The sequence below is a fragment of the Cyanistes caeruleus genome, chromosome 21 (assembly GCF_971803275.1).
Source record: "Cyanistes caeruleus chromosome 21, bCyaCae1.hap1.1, whole genome shotgun sequence".
Lineage (NCBI taxonomy): Eukaryota > Metazoa > Chordata > Aves > Passeriformes > Paridae > Cyanistes > Cyanistes caeruleus.
Genome location: NC_141721.1, coordinates 3360546 through 3375470, shown reverse-complemented (window position 1 = coordinate 3375470; position 14925 = coordinate 3360546). Strand labels below are relative to the sequence as shown.

Genomic DNA, 14925 nt, shown 5'->3' with positions numbered 1-14925 from the left:
TTTTAGTCCTTGCATCCAGCTGACAAAATCTTTCTTTGTTTCTGTATCTGTAATTCCAAGAGATCTCTCAGTGCTTCCCACAGCTGTCTAATACTTTGTGCTTGTCACATCACTTTCCAAAAAAGGGTCAATGTCACTTTCCCACCCTGACAGACAGAAAAACCGAGGCAAAAAAGAAGCTGTAGATGAATGAGGGTCACTTGGAGGCCCAGGACCTACTCTCCTGGTGTGCTTACCCACAGCACAGATTGGTACTGCCTCTCACATTCCAGCTACAAATTTCATCAGTTCTCTTTTTCCTCAGACTTGCCAGAACTGCACTAGTTGCGCCTAACTCTCCCGCAGTTATACTGAATTTAAATCAGAAATAACTTCAGTGGGTTGGATTCTCACTTTTGCAAACAGGAGTGTTCCCCCTAAAACCAGTAGAGCTCAATTTTACGTCTGAGAAGGTGTAGCTGCTCTCACATCTATAAACATCCCATAAGTATGGAATACTTTATTTCTCTAGTGTGACACATTTACCACCTTCCCCATCCAGCTTTTCCCTGCAGTGTAACTTTCTGTGTCTGCAAGGTTACACCGGGTAAGAGGCTCAAAAACCACTCAACCCTTGTCTCCAGTAAAAACCCAACCAACCAAATAAACAAAAGCAAACAAGAAACTAAGTAGGCATCACACCATGATCAAGATATTCCCTCCCCCAGGGGAGTCACAGGTCTGCAAGTAGAGAGCTGGAGTCCTTCAGGAGAGCTGACATCCCTCTGCTTTTACAGAGGAGCAAAAAGGAGTTTTGTGGTTTAATCTGCCCATATTCCTTGAAGGAAATACTTCAGAGAACATTGTCCAGGCTGCCTCCCAGAGCTTTCCTACTTTTGTGATCTCTCCTTTAAGCTTCTGTGCAGGAGCAGGACAGGCTCTGGCTGATGACAAATGTGACCTATCCCACCGAGTTATTGTTGCTCGCTGTGGGGGATGAGATTTTGCAGTCCTCTGGTTCCTGGTGACGTAGTGCAGGGTGTACACACACACCACAGTTGTATCTTGGGGCTTCAAATGCCTTTATCTATGTCATGCATTGGTTTTTACAGTTTGCTATGAATCACTGATGCCTGCTGGGAGCACATACCCGCTTCTGGTTATTTTTATTACAATGTTATAATGGGCACAAGGACACTTAAAAGTGGAACAACTGAGCATCTCTTGGTAGCCAGTGCTGTGCAACTCTCCTGGGACGCCTCAGAACACCGAGTTGTGCTGCTGAACTGTCTTACTGGAGTGAAAAGAAATTAATTCCAAGATAGTCAGTGTGCTGTGTAGTAACTCTACTCATGTGAATGATGGAAGAGTAGCTAGAGCCCTGTATCAAATCCTGGGATATGAGCTCAGAGCCCTTGATAAGCTGCAGGTTTCCTCAGTGAGGGTGGATCAGTCATTTAGACATTCTGGTTGTATTTCAGCTGTGGCACAGCTCTCTCTGTTACATGATTCCATGTTCTGGGATGTCCAGAACCTAGGCTGGAAAGTTCAGTGGCTGTCTTCTAGCCAGAATCCCTTGGTCTGCTGGCTTTCTTACCAGAAGTAAATCAATGGGCAGAGGCATAAGATGAGTGTCAGGATCTCCTCCAAATGAGAACCTGAGACATAGGTTGGAAAAACACCTGGACAGCAGGTGAAGAAAAAGGGATTAATGGCATGCTGGGTTATTACAGCATGCTGATGCTGGGTGGTAATGCCAGGATGAGTACATTAAAAGATATAAGGAATCCAATACAATGGAAAAAGGGAACATATAAACCTCAAGTTTATTAATAACTACTTGTCAAGGGAGTGAAGGTTTCAGCTTTGAAGGTCACAGTATTTGAAGGACAAATATTTCTGTTCAGATAGAGAAACAGGAAACAAAGAAACCAGCCTGAGAACTGCTGGGCACTGAGCTCCTTTGCTATGAGGGTTTAGTGCTGGGTGATTCCTGAAATGTTTGTTATGGGTCGTGAGCATGTTAGAAAAACATGAAGATGCTCAGAGAAAAGAGTAAAGGGAATGGCTGAAACAAACAATACTTAATATGAAATACCAATATCATCTGGAGTTCTATTAGCCCTGGAGCTCTCAGAATAGATTTCATCACCTCCAGTTTAGAAAGTCAGAGACAAGAGAAGAGCTGATTTGCTCACAGCACACAGCCAGCAAATGGTAGAATTGAGACTAGAAACCAAATCTTTTTACTCTTTGAAGGAAGTAAACAAATAGGTTTGTGGTTGTTTCAAAAGACATGGCTACAAAAGGACTTGAAATAACTGAACTCAGTTTTTTAACCCCATTGCACAGGTTTTGGCCAGGTCTTTGGATTTTACTTTGTGCTTTAATTCTCCTGTGCCACTGCACACAAAGTGACAGTTACTTTTACAGGGAAATGTTAAGCCAAAACTCTGCCTTTGGGTACAGAAGGAAATTGCAGAGAAGAGAGGCCACCGTGTCCAGCTGATCAGGATAGTGGCCATGTGCCAGACATCATCTTTTGTGGTAATAATTCCTTCCCAATGGCAGCCTGAGCTATTTGCCTGTCATGATTTGTCTTTTTGTGCTTGGGGAATGCTGCCTGACCTTTGTCTTTGATGTTGCTCAGCCCTTTCCTTGCAATAGGGCAGTTCAGGAGGCCACGACCACATCTGCTTTGACTGGTTCTGTTATCAATTAATTTGTCCTGCCACATCAAAGAACAGAGATAAAGCTGTAGCATTTCCTTACCACAGATTTTTATCTTCACTCCCCAGTTCACCTCACAACACACGCACCTTCCACCTCCACAGCAAGCAGGGAGAGAGAGACACAGAGAGAGAAAGAAACTGGAATGATATCCTAATAGCCTGCCTCGAGTGCTGATGGCACCTGGGTCTCTGTGTGCTGAGCCTTACACCCACTTCCAATCTGGCCTGGCCACAGCCAGGCAGTTGCTTACTCCCCCAACAAGTTATTTGTTTTTCTCTCTAGACAAATCAGTGATGTTAGAATGACAAATAGCAGTTATAGCTTTGCACTTAGCTGAGTATAATTTCAGCCCATCAGTACCATCTGTCTCCTTTCTTGGGCTGCAGCTCTATTAAGTGTCAGCCAGAGATCCTCAAGGACAAAGAGCCCAACTCACACGGGCAGATATCTGAGGGGTCAGAACCTGTGACTCTTTGCTCTCTGTGGTTCATTCCAGCGGTGACCTAGAGGAAATGAAGGTGGGACACAGAACCTAACCCAGATTCAAACTTCCTGAGCTGTGCCATGCTGAGCCTTGATTCTCTTTGTCCAGGAATTCTGTGCTGAGATTGGTACTAAACACAAATCCAAATTTATCTGAAGACTTGCTGGGGTGGTGCTGTTTGTTTTGGCTTTGGGACAGCAGTCAGGCTTATTTCTAGGAAATTTTGTGTTCATTCACTACAAGTCATAGAAGAGATAAGAAAATGCCTCTGCATAGTAGGTATTAGTATTATTAATACTAAACTTTTGTATTAATAAACTAACCTAATCTGTTTGTGATAATCTCACCTTCTAGCTCTTGAACTGCCTTGTTTTCTAAGGAGCAATTCCTCTTGTCTCCTGGCACTCACCAGGAAAAAAGATGCTTAGTGAAGATTCGAGTCTTTGTCAAATTTCAGGAGAAGATTGCTTGGCCACAGAAGATAAAGTGAGGCATTTTAAAGAGTTTTTAGAATTACTGTAAGGTGGCTCTGTCACACTAAAATAAAAAGGCCAAAGTAAAGTACTGAGCTGGGAGCAACAAGCCAAAAGGAAACACCAGTGAAAAGGATTTGTCTGCATTAATATAATTTTTTCAAAGTTTTTCGTCATTCACCTTTTAAGAGCTCAATTCCTATTTAACTGCACAAAAAAATTATCAGATTTGCAAAACAGCTCAGTTTGTTGAGGACAGTCAGAGTGTTATAGGTGTGTGTGAAAATCTGATCCTTCTGTCACCAGGCATGCTGGGGACTGGGTAGGACCAGCACCTAGGGTTATGTATTCCAGTTTTGGCCTCATGTCTGCAGATTTTCCTCATTTAGTTGTTTTGTTGTTTTTTCTTCAGGCTTGCTTGGTACTTGTTTTCCCTTCCTTTCCTTCCTTTCCTTCCTTTCCTTCCTTTCCTTCCTTTCCTTCCTTTCCTTCCTTTCCTTCCTACCTTCCTACCTACCTTCCTACCTTTCTACCTTCCTCCTCTCTTCATTATGTTTTCTGAGGACTAATTTGACCACATCCCAAAACATGGAGAAAGATCAGGTTTGGAGCCATTTTGCATGTGCAGTGCAAAAGCCCAGTCTTCCCCAGCATGGCTGGGAATGTCCTTCTCTCTCATTGACTAAAGGCCCTGTGTACCTTGCAGGATCAGTTGCATTCAAAAACCTGTCCTTTCAAATTTGTTTAGGTAAAGTGCAGAGTGCAGATGATTCCCAGAATAGCTCTTCTGGCTTCATTTGGAATGACAGCAAAAACAAATCTGGACTTAGCTTTTCATCTCAATGGAAGGGCATACGAGAAGCAGTGAGAATATGTCATTGTTCGTAAAGGACAATGTTACATGAGAGCGAGCACAGGAGAGAGGCAGGGAGAAAGAGATTTTTCCTCTCTGCTAAATAAGGGCCATTTTGAGGTGTGTGAGGACAGCAGGGGTCAGCGAGTGCTGGAACTGACTCTGAACTTCTGGCTGAACAATCTCCTGGAACTAAAACCAAGAATACCTTTATCTTCAGCAACCTGCAGGGAGATGTTCCACAGCCAGCTTTCTCCACAAGAGCCAGGTTACAGTGTCTGTACATGACAGCAACTGAAGGAAAAGCTTTTGTCTTTTAAAACAGACTGGCTCACACACAGCAGAGTAGACTCAAGCCTTATATTTAATATCAGACATTGTGCAAGAATCCCTTTGTAACACAAGAGCCATAAACCATGAGATTATTTGCCACATAAGAGGGAGATGGTGGGTGCAGGTGTTCACACACCATGGCTAATTAGAACAGGAACAGATGAGTCACAGGAATTAGAATTCCTTCAGTAGAGATCAGCTCTGCACACTGGTCTGTTTTACCTACCAGGTACTACCAGAGCCACTTTTCACCATGAAGCCAATCTGTTTGGGAGACACCCCTTCAGCCTCACTGCTTCCCTGTCTCAGGAAGGGAGGAAAGGCTGAGGTCCCCATTTTTCAGAGAGGTTCTTGCACTGAACTTGCACGTCAATTGCGAGCATACATAGTCAGTGTCAGAACCAGAAATCAAATCCAGGGTCCTGATTCTTAGTTCTCTGCCATCAGTCACATCCTTCTGAGCTTGCTTTACCTGCATATCAGGGATTCTGTGGGCAGCTACAGAGACAGAGAACAGATTTCCCCCAAATAGGGTCTTCAATCAATCAACTTTTATCACTGAGAGACAGTAGCTTCCCTCCCTACCTCCTTGAAAAGCTTTTAAAATAAACACAGGTACATTAGAACAACAGCCCTTCAAAAAGGGTCCCTTCCTCCCCCTTACCTTCCTTGCTCTCCTGTCATTAAACAGAGCAGAGCCATCCTTATATGTGACATTTGGACACATTGACTTAAGCTATTTACTTAAAGCTTTTCTTCCTCCCATTCAGGATCATTTTCATTCATTTTTCAAGTGTTTCAAAATCTCTTTTGCCAAATCCCTAGATCAGGTGATTCAGAATGAAGCAATGGGACTTGTGCCGTTCTGATAAAAGCACAGCTGTGAAGCTTCCCTACTTTTCCCACAGCCCCCTTCTGTTTACTCCTTAACTAACTAATTATGCTGACAAAAGGAAAAATACTGCAGGAGTCATAAAGGAAATATCACTTTTAAAGACCAGTTTTATTTCCTTACCACAGATACTACCTTGATGATTAAACCATTGAGTAATTTTATTCTGGGCTTAGAGTCAGTGGGTCAGATTCTGGTTTGAATTTTATCAATAAAAAAAACCACTCCAGGGCAACCTTTCATAAATATTCTTGCTTTCAAACCAGTGTGCTCTGCTGCTTGAGGATGCCTTCCCAAACCAAATCCTAACCTGAAATTACCACATTAATGCCAGTGGAACTGACAGGTGACAGAGTTCAGACTCGGAACTCCCTCACAAGGGTTTTCTCTCTCTCCCAGCAGTGGAAAGCATTGAGCAGGTTTAACACAACCCTCCTGACTTCCACTCCCTGCTCAGCAGAAGTCTGGGAGCTTTGCTGGGTAGGTTGAAGATGCAGTAGTACAGATGTGTGTCTGAAGTGAGGATGTGCTCTGCTGCTGTGGATCCTGCAGGGGCAAGGACTGAACAAAGATCTGCTCACTACCCTCTCATCATGAGCTGGGGCAAGGCATTCTCTCTATCAGGAGATAAAGAAATGGAGGAGATAGAGATACAGAGGTCTGTATCTGACCTTTTTTTTGTTTATTTGTTCTCTCATTCTAATCTGTCTTGCTTAATGGCAACAGGAATATTTTGGACATGTCCTCAAGTTCTGTATTAGCTCCACCAAAGGAAAATCTAAATTACCTCTTTAGAATACACAAAAGATGGTGCAGAGGGTAAGATTTAGGGATGAAGGAAGAGCTGAGTGATGCCAAGTGATGTTCCTGTTACAGAATGGTCACTTCAGATGTTGGGTGACTGGAACTGCAGTTTGTGGGACTCCTGGGACAGCAACTCACAATAAAGTTAAGGCTTTTTCTGTGCATATACTTTGAATTAGGGGAAATGCTCAAAATATATAAACAGGAACTAGTCTTGCAGAGAAGATAAGCTTTGGAGTAAGGGGGCTGTTTCTTGTAATGTGTATTTAGTGTCTACTGCAGTGGGGATTAATCTCATGTTGGGCCTCTGGATCCTGGGCCTCTCTAAATGTGTGTACTGCTGTAATACACAGAACTACTTCCTTCCATTGACTGCCTTTTTGTTGCATTGTTTTGTGTAATTGACTCCTTTTTTATCCAGAGGCCAAAAAGTGATTATTGGAGATTGCCAGCTCCAGACCTGAATTGTTTCATTCAGGAAGTTAATTAAAATCAACCCACCTCTTCAGAAAACCTTTTCGAATACAGTGTGGATGCTCCTTTCATCTCTCTGTTACTCTTTCTATTTTTTTTTTCTTTTTTTTTTTTAATCAGTACTCCTTAAATCATGGAAATAACTTGGCAAAGGACCTGAATTACAAGAAAAATCAGCTAGGAACGTAGGTAAAGGCACATAATAGGTCTTTAGAGGAGAGGAATGAATTTAATTGAGTGAAAGCTCAGAAAACCCAAAAGTAAACTCAGGGTCATCAGCATGCTTCTTTCACTTATCCCTCAGTTGCACTTCATAGATCCAGGCTTCCTTTTGCTCTGCTGTTATCACACTTTCCTTTTGCTGTGATTTATTAACTGTGGAACTGTCAAATTATGAAACTGAGGTTCTAGAAATACTTATTAATGTTTGAGAAATTCATTTCACACTTGAATACTTTTTCTAACACTTACTAATGTCCCTCATTTTGGTCATGTGGGTCTGCAGGGCAAGAAAACAAGGTATCTTATTATATATTTAGCATGTGGAGATGAAGGATAAAAAAAAATGTATTTTGAAACCCCCTCAAACATCACAGCAGCCTCATGCATTTGGTGCTTGTGCTGCTGGATGTGGTGGCTGTGGGTGGATGTGCACAAGCAGGGCAGTGTCTGTACATTCAGTGACACCATTCCAGCTCCCTTTCAGTCACTATTAAGAAAGCACTTCTAATCCCCTCTGAGAAGCTCGAACATAAAATTCCTTTCATGCCAGTTTTGTCTTCCTCAATTTGGCGAACACTGACCTTCCCCCTGTGATTCCAATGGAACTTGTAATTCAAAAGGCATTTCTGTTTATTATTACCCTGTTAGTGTACAAGAATCATCAGGGATGCCAGTACTGCTCAGGCAACAAGGTTACTCACTGAGCTCTCTGTTGCAGCTTTGTACTGCAAACAAAAATACAGAGGCCATAGATAAATTATGATTACTTTACTCTCTATTTAATAAGAATAAGGAGCCTAAAACAATCATTGTATAATTACTTGCCTCAAGATCCTTTGCCACACTTATTTCTCACACGAAGTTTTCTGATGGAAATTCATTTAAAAAGTAGAAACAAAGACCACCAAAAATGTCAACGTTTATGAATTTGCTCTTACAGGACTGGAACATTTCTACCTCTTGACACTCAGTTTTGAAATGTGTTATGTTACAACAGTATCAAATTTAACAGTTCTGAACTGGTATAGTCTTACTTAAAAGGAGGTTTTCCTTCAAAATATAATTTTGAACAGAATATTGAGCTCTGTGTTTCCATCAGCATTAATGAAGTCAAGTTTCACATTTAACCTAATCTGCTCAAAGTAGACCCTTCATACTTAGAGAGGCATCATCTGATAGGAAATGGCTGCAATACCTCCAGCCTTCCTAAAATACTGACAGTTTCAACCGTTTCTTAAGAAATACTCACTGGGGACTGCAGCTCAAAACACACTTCTGTTTTAAAATGTGACCATCTTTAGCTTAACTGGGGGACTCCTTGCAACTAAAGCAGTGGTGATGCTGGCCACCCAAAGGCCAGTCAGAGAAAGGAGTGACCACCAGGTATTTTAACTTGAGATGCCTCTCCACAGTGTTTTTTTCCCTTTGATGCCTCACTGGTTCCACCTATGATTTCTAAATGACCATAACATCCTTTCCTCAGGCAAGTATTTGATGCCAGCATTGGGAACACTGTTTTTTCAAAGGAAACTCCAGTAACATTTATAGTCTTTCACATTTGGTAAACAGCTCCTGATGAAAACAGTGTGCAGCAGAAGCACCTACTTCAATGCACAGATGTCCACTGCATGCTCAAATTACCAGGCTTAATGATAAGAGGAAAAAAAACCCCACCTTTTTGGCAGAAGTAACATGGAAGATATAATTTATTTTTTTACCTGCAATAAGAGGAGTGAATTCTGGTCTTGTTTAATCCAGCACAGCAGCTGACAATGAGGTGGGCTGGAGTGTTTGCTCTGCTGTCTCTTCTGTTTAAGCAGAGGACAAGAAAAAATGTTAATACAACAGTGAATCCTAGCTGGGACCTGACCCTGATAGCAGCTCTGCCCCACGGACCTGCAGGACCCTCAGTGTCCATGTTTTCAAACCTGACAATATGTTAGGGCTTAGTTTTGGTATGTAGGAAAATGCTCATGTGTGAGGGCAACCCCCCTATAAATTCTGTACACACAAATGCAGCAGCTCTTTCAGATGAGCATGTGCTTATTTGAAAGTTTGTCTTTCAGCACCTCTCCTCTTTCTCTTTCTTTGCTACTGCCCTTCAAATTTTGTGTCTGTAGAATTGAAAACTTGTGCCATGTGGAAGTACTCCAGTTACATCAGCTGTAACTACAATTTCTTCCTTAAGCTGTACACACTAGTCAATATTCACTTTGCAAATAGTTCTCCTTTTGATAAATGCAACTTCACTGTTGGGTGGAACAAGTTCTGAAATAGTACCTCCATGGACATTTTTAAACTTGACAGGTCTGTTCTACAAATAATTTATTTGTTTTAATGTTTCTTAGCATGCCTGAATCTAAAAGCATTTCATAGATACATTCCCCTGACCATTTCACTAATAACTATTTAGCTCATTATTAATGCTTCCCTTTCACCCAGAAACTGAGATGCAGGTATCTGAGAGAAGTGCTATTGTTTTTAGAAGCCTAATTGGATTCTGATTTCTAGAACTCACCTTGCTGAGGGCTCAGCTCTTCTAAAAAAAGCTGTCTACAAGGGTCAGAAAGAAACTATTAAATTGCCTGACACCTATTAATCTACTCCTCTTTAAGGTCCATAGCCGTGAACTGAGCTCATTGAAATAAAATCTCTCATACTTGTGAGATCATGTGTTAGAAAACTGGTCCTGGTGTGCCCAAAGAGTTGGCCCCATATTACATTATTTCCTTATACAAACAGTAACAAAATACTTCCCCCCCCCCCACCCCAATGTATTTTATTTTAGGGAAATGCAACAGGAAAGAACAAAAGTAAAATTCCCATTTGTGAAAGCACAGCATGTGCAACTTCACTGTAACAGGCAGCAAAAGGTCTAAGAGCAAAAAAGGACTACTGAGACCTGCACACAGTTTCTCATAAATTAGCTCAGAAAACCAAAGGTAGAGCACTGCATGCTAGAAAAGGCTTGAAGCACAAAATATTTTTAAAGTCCTTTAGCAATATTAAAATTCTGCTCAGAAACAACTACAGTAATGTGATTTTCCCCTCTCCTTGCTTGTGAATCAATTGTGCAGCCAATTCTCTTTATTAAAAATTTTCAAAACTCTAAAAAAATGGATTTAGTTCCCACCCCAGAAAGATGAAGGAAAGTGCTTAATGCATTGGTGTTGGGGCACAAAGTGCATTTGTTGTGCTGCTGAATGTAACACGATCTGAACCAAGGCAGGAGAATGAACACTTTGCAGCCCCTGATGGATTTCAGATTTATTAGACACTGGAATGTTTTTTTCCCCTCTTGTCTATAAGAACATGGTGTGTAAGATGATAAAGGGCAGGAATAAAGGGAGCAGGCATTGTAGCCCTTAAAATTAAAAGAACTGTTTCTAGATTTTGAAAGTGTCAATGTATGAAAAAGCAGCCTAAATAGAAGTGTTGCATTATTCAGTACGCTTTCCTCTTGGAAAGAAAAACATTCTGCAACCACTGACAAAGCTATGGACGTGTGACTAATACTACTTTTATTTTCCTATATGGAGAAAAACCCCATCACAAAGCCTAAATGGAATATTTATGCTGTAAGATAATACACTCGTACCTGTAAATTATGAGTGCAAGTTGTAATAATTCATCCTTAGTTTCATTACTCATGCACTATGGAGCTTTCAAGATTAGGGATGGATTTGTTATGCCACTACATTCCAGTATACGTTTTCCCTTTTTAACCCTCTCTCTTTTCTCTGGCACACACATCCTGTACAGTAGGAGCAATTTCTTTGCACCAACACATACAGACTGTATGAGCTACACAGAACTGGCATCCCTTTCAAAGGACATATTAATGATCCATTTTATGATGTTAACCAGGCTGAAAAAAAATTAGCTCAGGGCAGAGGGATACTATTTCAAATAAATTTGGAGGAAAGTTTCCTATTCAGAGAAGAGCTCCAAGGTGTAACATTAATAAAACGCTGTTGTAGTCTAATGTTACAGGATAGTTCTCTTGAGCTTCCAGGATGGGAACCACAGTGGTCTGCCTGTAGTAGCAGGAGGTTTGTTCCAGTATCTATGCATTGCTTTGTAAAAGGGAATAAAAGAAGTCTGGAATGAATTGCTTCAAAGATTAGAATTCCCATGAAAATATAAACCACAAAACTATGCACTGAAAGTGAAGTTATGTTTAATATATAAGCAGAGGAATAAACAAGTTCTGCTCTATTATTTTTGACTCTGTATTTTAAGTGTCTGAAAGTGATGTATGTTCAAGGCCAAGGGGACAGTTTGGGCCAGTGTTCTGAGCACTGGCACCCCAGTTTCTGCTGGGGTCTGCTACTGAGTTACTGGGTAATCTTGGCTGAGTCATTTAAATTCTTTATGCTCTAATTTCACCAGCCTGTAAAATAGGTGTAATCCTCCCCCATTTACCTCAGATAGCAAAAATATCTATAAAACATCTTAGATGGCATGATATGTTCAGGCAAATTTCACTTCAGTAAAACATTCTCTTTATGAGCTGTATTTGTCCACAGATCTTTTTGTCCTGCAAATCTCTGCCCCCAGACACACACATACACAGCCATGTCACTGTCACCTGAAAGATGAGAAGATCGTGCCTTTACTGTGAAATCAAAACCCTCATTCTGCTGTTGTGGCTGCAGAAATTGCATTAACTATCAAACTTCAAGTCTTTTCAAAGTCCAAACCTTGTATGTCTTAATCAAGTGAGAAGTCCCAGTAAAAATCAGTAGGATACTTCAAGCCATTAAGGAAAGCAGGCTCTGGCCCCTTGTAGAGCATTGAGGTAAACCAGACACACTACTGCAGTTTGCATTGGACAGTTCTCAATTAGAATGTCAAGATTTATAGTGTATTTTATCCAGTTTTCATTCTCCACTGTTCAGTTTAACTTTTGACCCACGGTTATTGGCAGAAGAGGGCTTGTCCCAAAGGGCCATTAGTCCCTTCCAAAGAGGCCTTCTACGAAGTGCCAAAAAAGAGGGTGGGAAACAGGTCTCTTTGTAGCAGGACCCCTCCTCTGGAATGCCCACCATCCATGGGACAGTCAGTATACAAGAAAACAGAAGATCCCTCTGGATTTTCTGCACTAAGTAGTTAAGGTCTTGCATTGTTTCTCTCCTGTCCTGCCAAAAGATTGGATGGAAACAAGTCCTGTAGAAATGGTATAAAGCAATTTTGTCAAAAAAATCTTCATGGTGTCAGAGTAAAAGAAAATGTAGGTTATAAATATAGGGAACATATGCTGATTTAAAAGAGATATAGTAAGGTGTGGCTTCCAGGGGTTCTCCAGGGGGATGGAGCTCATAAAGCTCTCAGCCAACATGGGACACAGCATCCATACAATATATGATAGAAGAACACGAGTTGCAGATACATCTTTGAACTTAAAAAAAGAAAAGGTACAGGGATAAATTGATTTACCCAGGTTGGATAAGCTCTGCTCAATGCACTCCCTTCAAAAAGGGAGATGAGGGCTGTGCTGAAGGCGAGTCTGCTGGCATGTAACTGGCACAGTTTCTCAAGGCAAAACCTTTAGACTGATAAAAATATCAAACAGAATCAATGATCTTGCTGTAGGACTGTGCTGGTGACACAAAATAAGAGCAGTGCTGTAAATGTGGAGGGCCAGAGTATTCCACAGGAAGACTCATATAATCCTGGGCATTCCAGCATTAGGAATGAAATGTAATAGGATTCAAATCAGTCTGTGTGGTTGGAGATTAATAACAGCAATGCTCTGTGGTGAGCAAGATGCTCCTTGGATGAGGATGTCCTTACAGCAGGGAGGTTCTCCAAGGGCCTTCCCATGGACACAGGGGACAAAAATAACCCAGCTCCCTTTAGGATAGAGCCAGCATCATTTGCAAAAGGGATTATATAATATAGTTGCCTCTAACAACAGAGGACTAATCTGATGAACCAGAAGGCCCCTTCCAGTCCTATTGTTCCTGCTATTCCCAAAGTTAAATTAACACCAACCTTGCCTGGCAACATTGTCCCTGCGCTGGTGGAGGGGGAGTTTGCCCTGGAGCTCCTGGGATGAGATGTCTCTGCAAATGGGAATTGAAAACCCTGTAAATGGGAACTAGAAGAGGTGCCAGGTTTGTAATTTAAAAAACCCAATAAAAACAACATAATGGATCTAAATCCTCCAGCTCTGTGGCACAGAAAGGCTTGTAAGGACACAAGACCAGCCTTAAATCCCCCTCAGGAGCGGCTCGTGGCTGACAGCGCAGCACCAGTCCCCTCACAGGGCACCCGCTGTCCTCTGAGAGCCTGAAGCCATTGGGGCAGAAACACTGAGTTTGGAAAAGTGACTTTTTTCTAGACAGCAGGGTCTGAGTGAGGGTTTCCCGCCTCTTTTTTCCAGGCCGGCCTTCTCACAGCCATCCCGGCCTGTCGGGATGTCAGGGCCTCCATACCCCAACAAATACCCGGCCTGGGGGCAATCTTTCCCACCTATATCATATATATATATATATGACATATATATATATATATATATATTTTTTTTTTTTATATTATGTGTGTGACACGAGGTGAAATTCGGCTGTGGAAGGCTGCCGGGATGCTGTGAAGGGCAGGACCCAGCCCCTGACCGGCACCACCATTGCTGAGGGAAGGAGGCGCGGCCCCAGGGCGTGAGGGCACCGCGGCCGCCTCAGGGGAACAAAACAGAGTTAAAATCATACCAAAATGGGGTAACGCAGCCCAGGGTCTGGGGTGTTGGGGAACTGCCTCTGAGTGTCTCTTCAGGGCATGATTTTAGGTGTAGAGCTGCTCAAACTGGATGGAGGGAAAGCTGTTTGACTGCCTGAGAGCTGGCAGGGCCATCGGAGCACACAGCCCAGAGCAAAGCAGCGTAGTCGAAGTAACAGCAATTTAAAGTGTGGGAATAGAAATTTCCCTTTCCTAACTTCCAAGCCCTGTGGAGCTGAGGAGAGGCACTTGGTCTGGCAGGACTCTGCCCTGCCAAGGGCGAATGTCAGCACCTCACTTGTGTTCCTTGTGCTGCCTTGTCACTCTCACTCCTCCAGAAGGCGGGTCTGCAAGGTGGGGGTGTTGTTCTAGCCTATGTATATCTTTTTCTGGAAAAGTATCATTAGAGAACCTTTAGAATCAAATAGGGAGCCTTTAGAAATGACCAGCTGGCATCTGGGTTCCAGGGCAGTGCCTGGCATTCATGGGCTGGGACAGGCTTAGGCTGTGGGGCAGTGTGTGGGAGCGAGGTGAGGATGGGTGTACCCTTCCATTTAATCTCTCCATCTTCTCTCATCTCCAGAACAGCAACAGCAGCTTGGGAAGGGGCTGCAAAGACGCCCATGTCTGCCAGGTGACATGTCCCAGGAGGGGAGCTGCAGGGGAGTGAATCGAGGGCTGTTCTCCTGGGAGCAGTGGCCCCAGCCACCAGAAGATGCCAGCCCCCAGCTTTCTGTTGAAAATCCCAGGTTTGTTCAGCCCAATTTGCTCACGAGACACTGAGCAGAGCCCACCTACTCATTCCTCTCCACAGCCATCCAGCGATAATGACTTTCAGTCAATGGCGTAGCTTGGAACAGATGCCTGGAGGTGAAAGGATCTGTATTCCATTACTAGCCCCTTCAACTAGCCAGGGTCCCCCAGGTTAAATATTTTTAGCAACAGCTTGTTTACATGTCAA

The 14925-nt window shown here is 42.5% G+C and overlaps 1 long non-coding RNA gene across 2 annotated transcripts in view; it reads right to left on the bottom strand.

Annotated features, from left to right (window-relative positions):
• Window positions 1-14315, bottom strand: part of LOC111937687 (uncharacterized) — a 31142-nt gene extending 16827 nt beyond the window's left edge. For both annotated transcript variants that reach the window (XR_015278393.1, XR_002868712.2), the window contains exons 1-3: window positions 13958-14315; window positions 13245-13315; window positions 8966-9055 (exon numbers count right to left, since the gene is read on the bottom strand). This is a non-coding gene — a long non-coding RNA (uncharacterized LOC111937687). The remainder of the gene's footprint in view (window positions 1-8965; window positions 9056-13244; window positions 13316-13957) is intronic.
• Window positions 14316-14925: the final 610 nt, after the last annotated feature.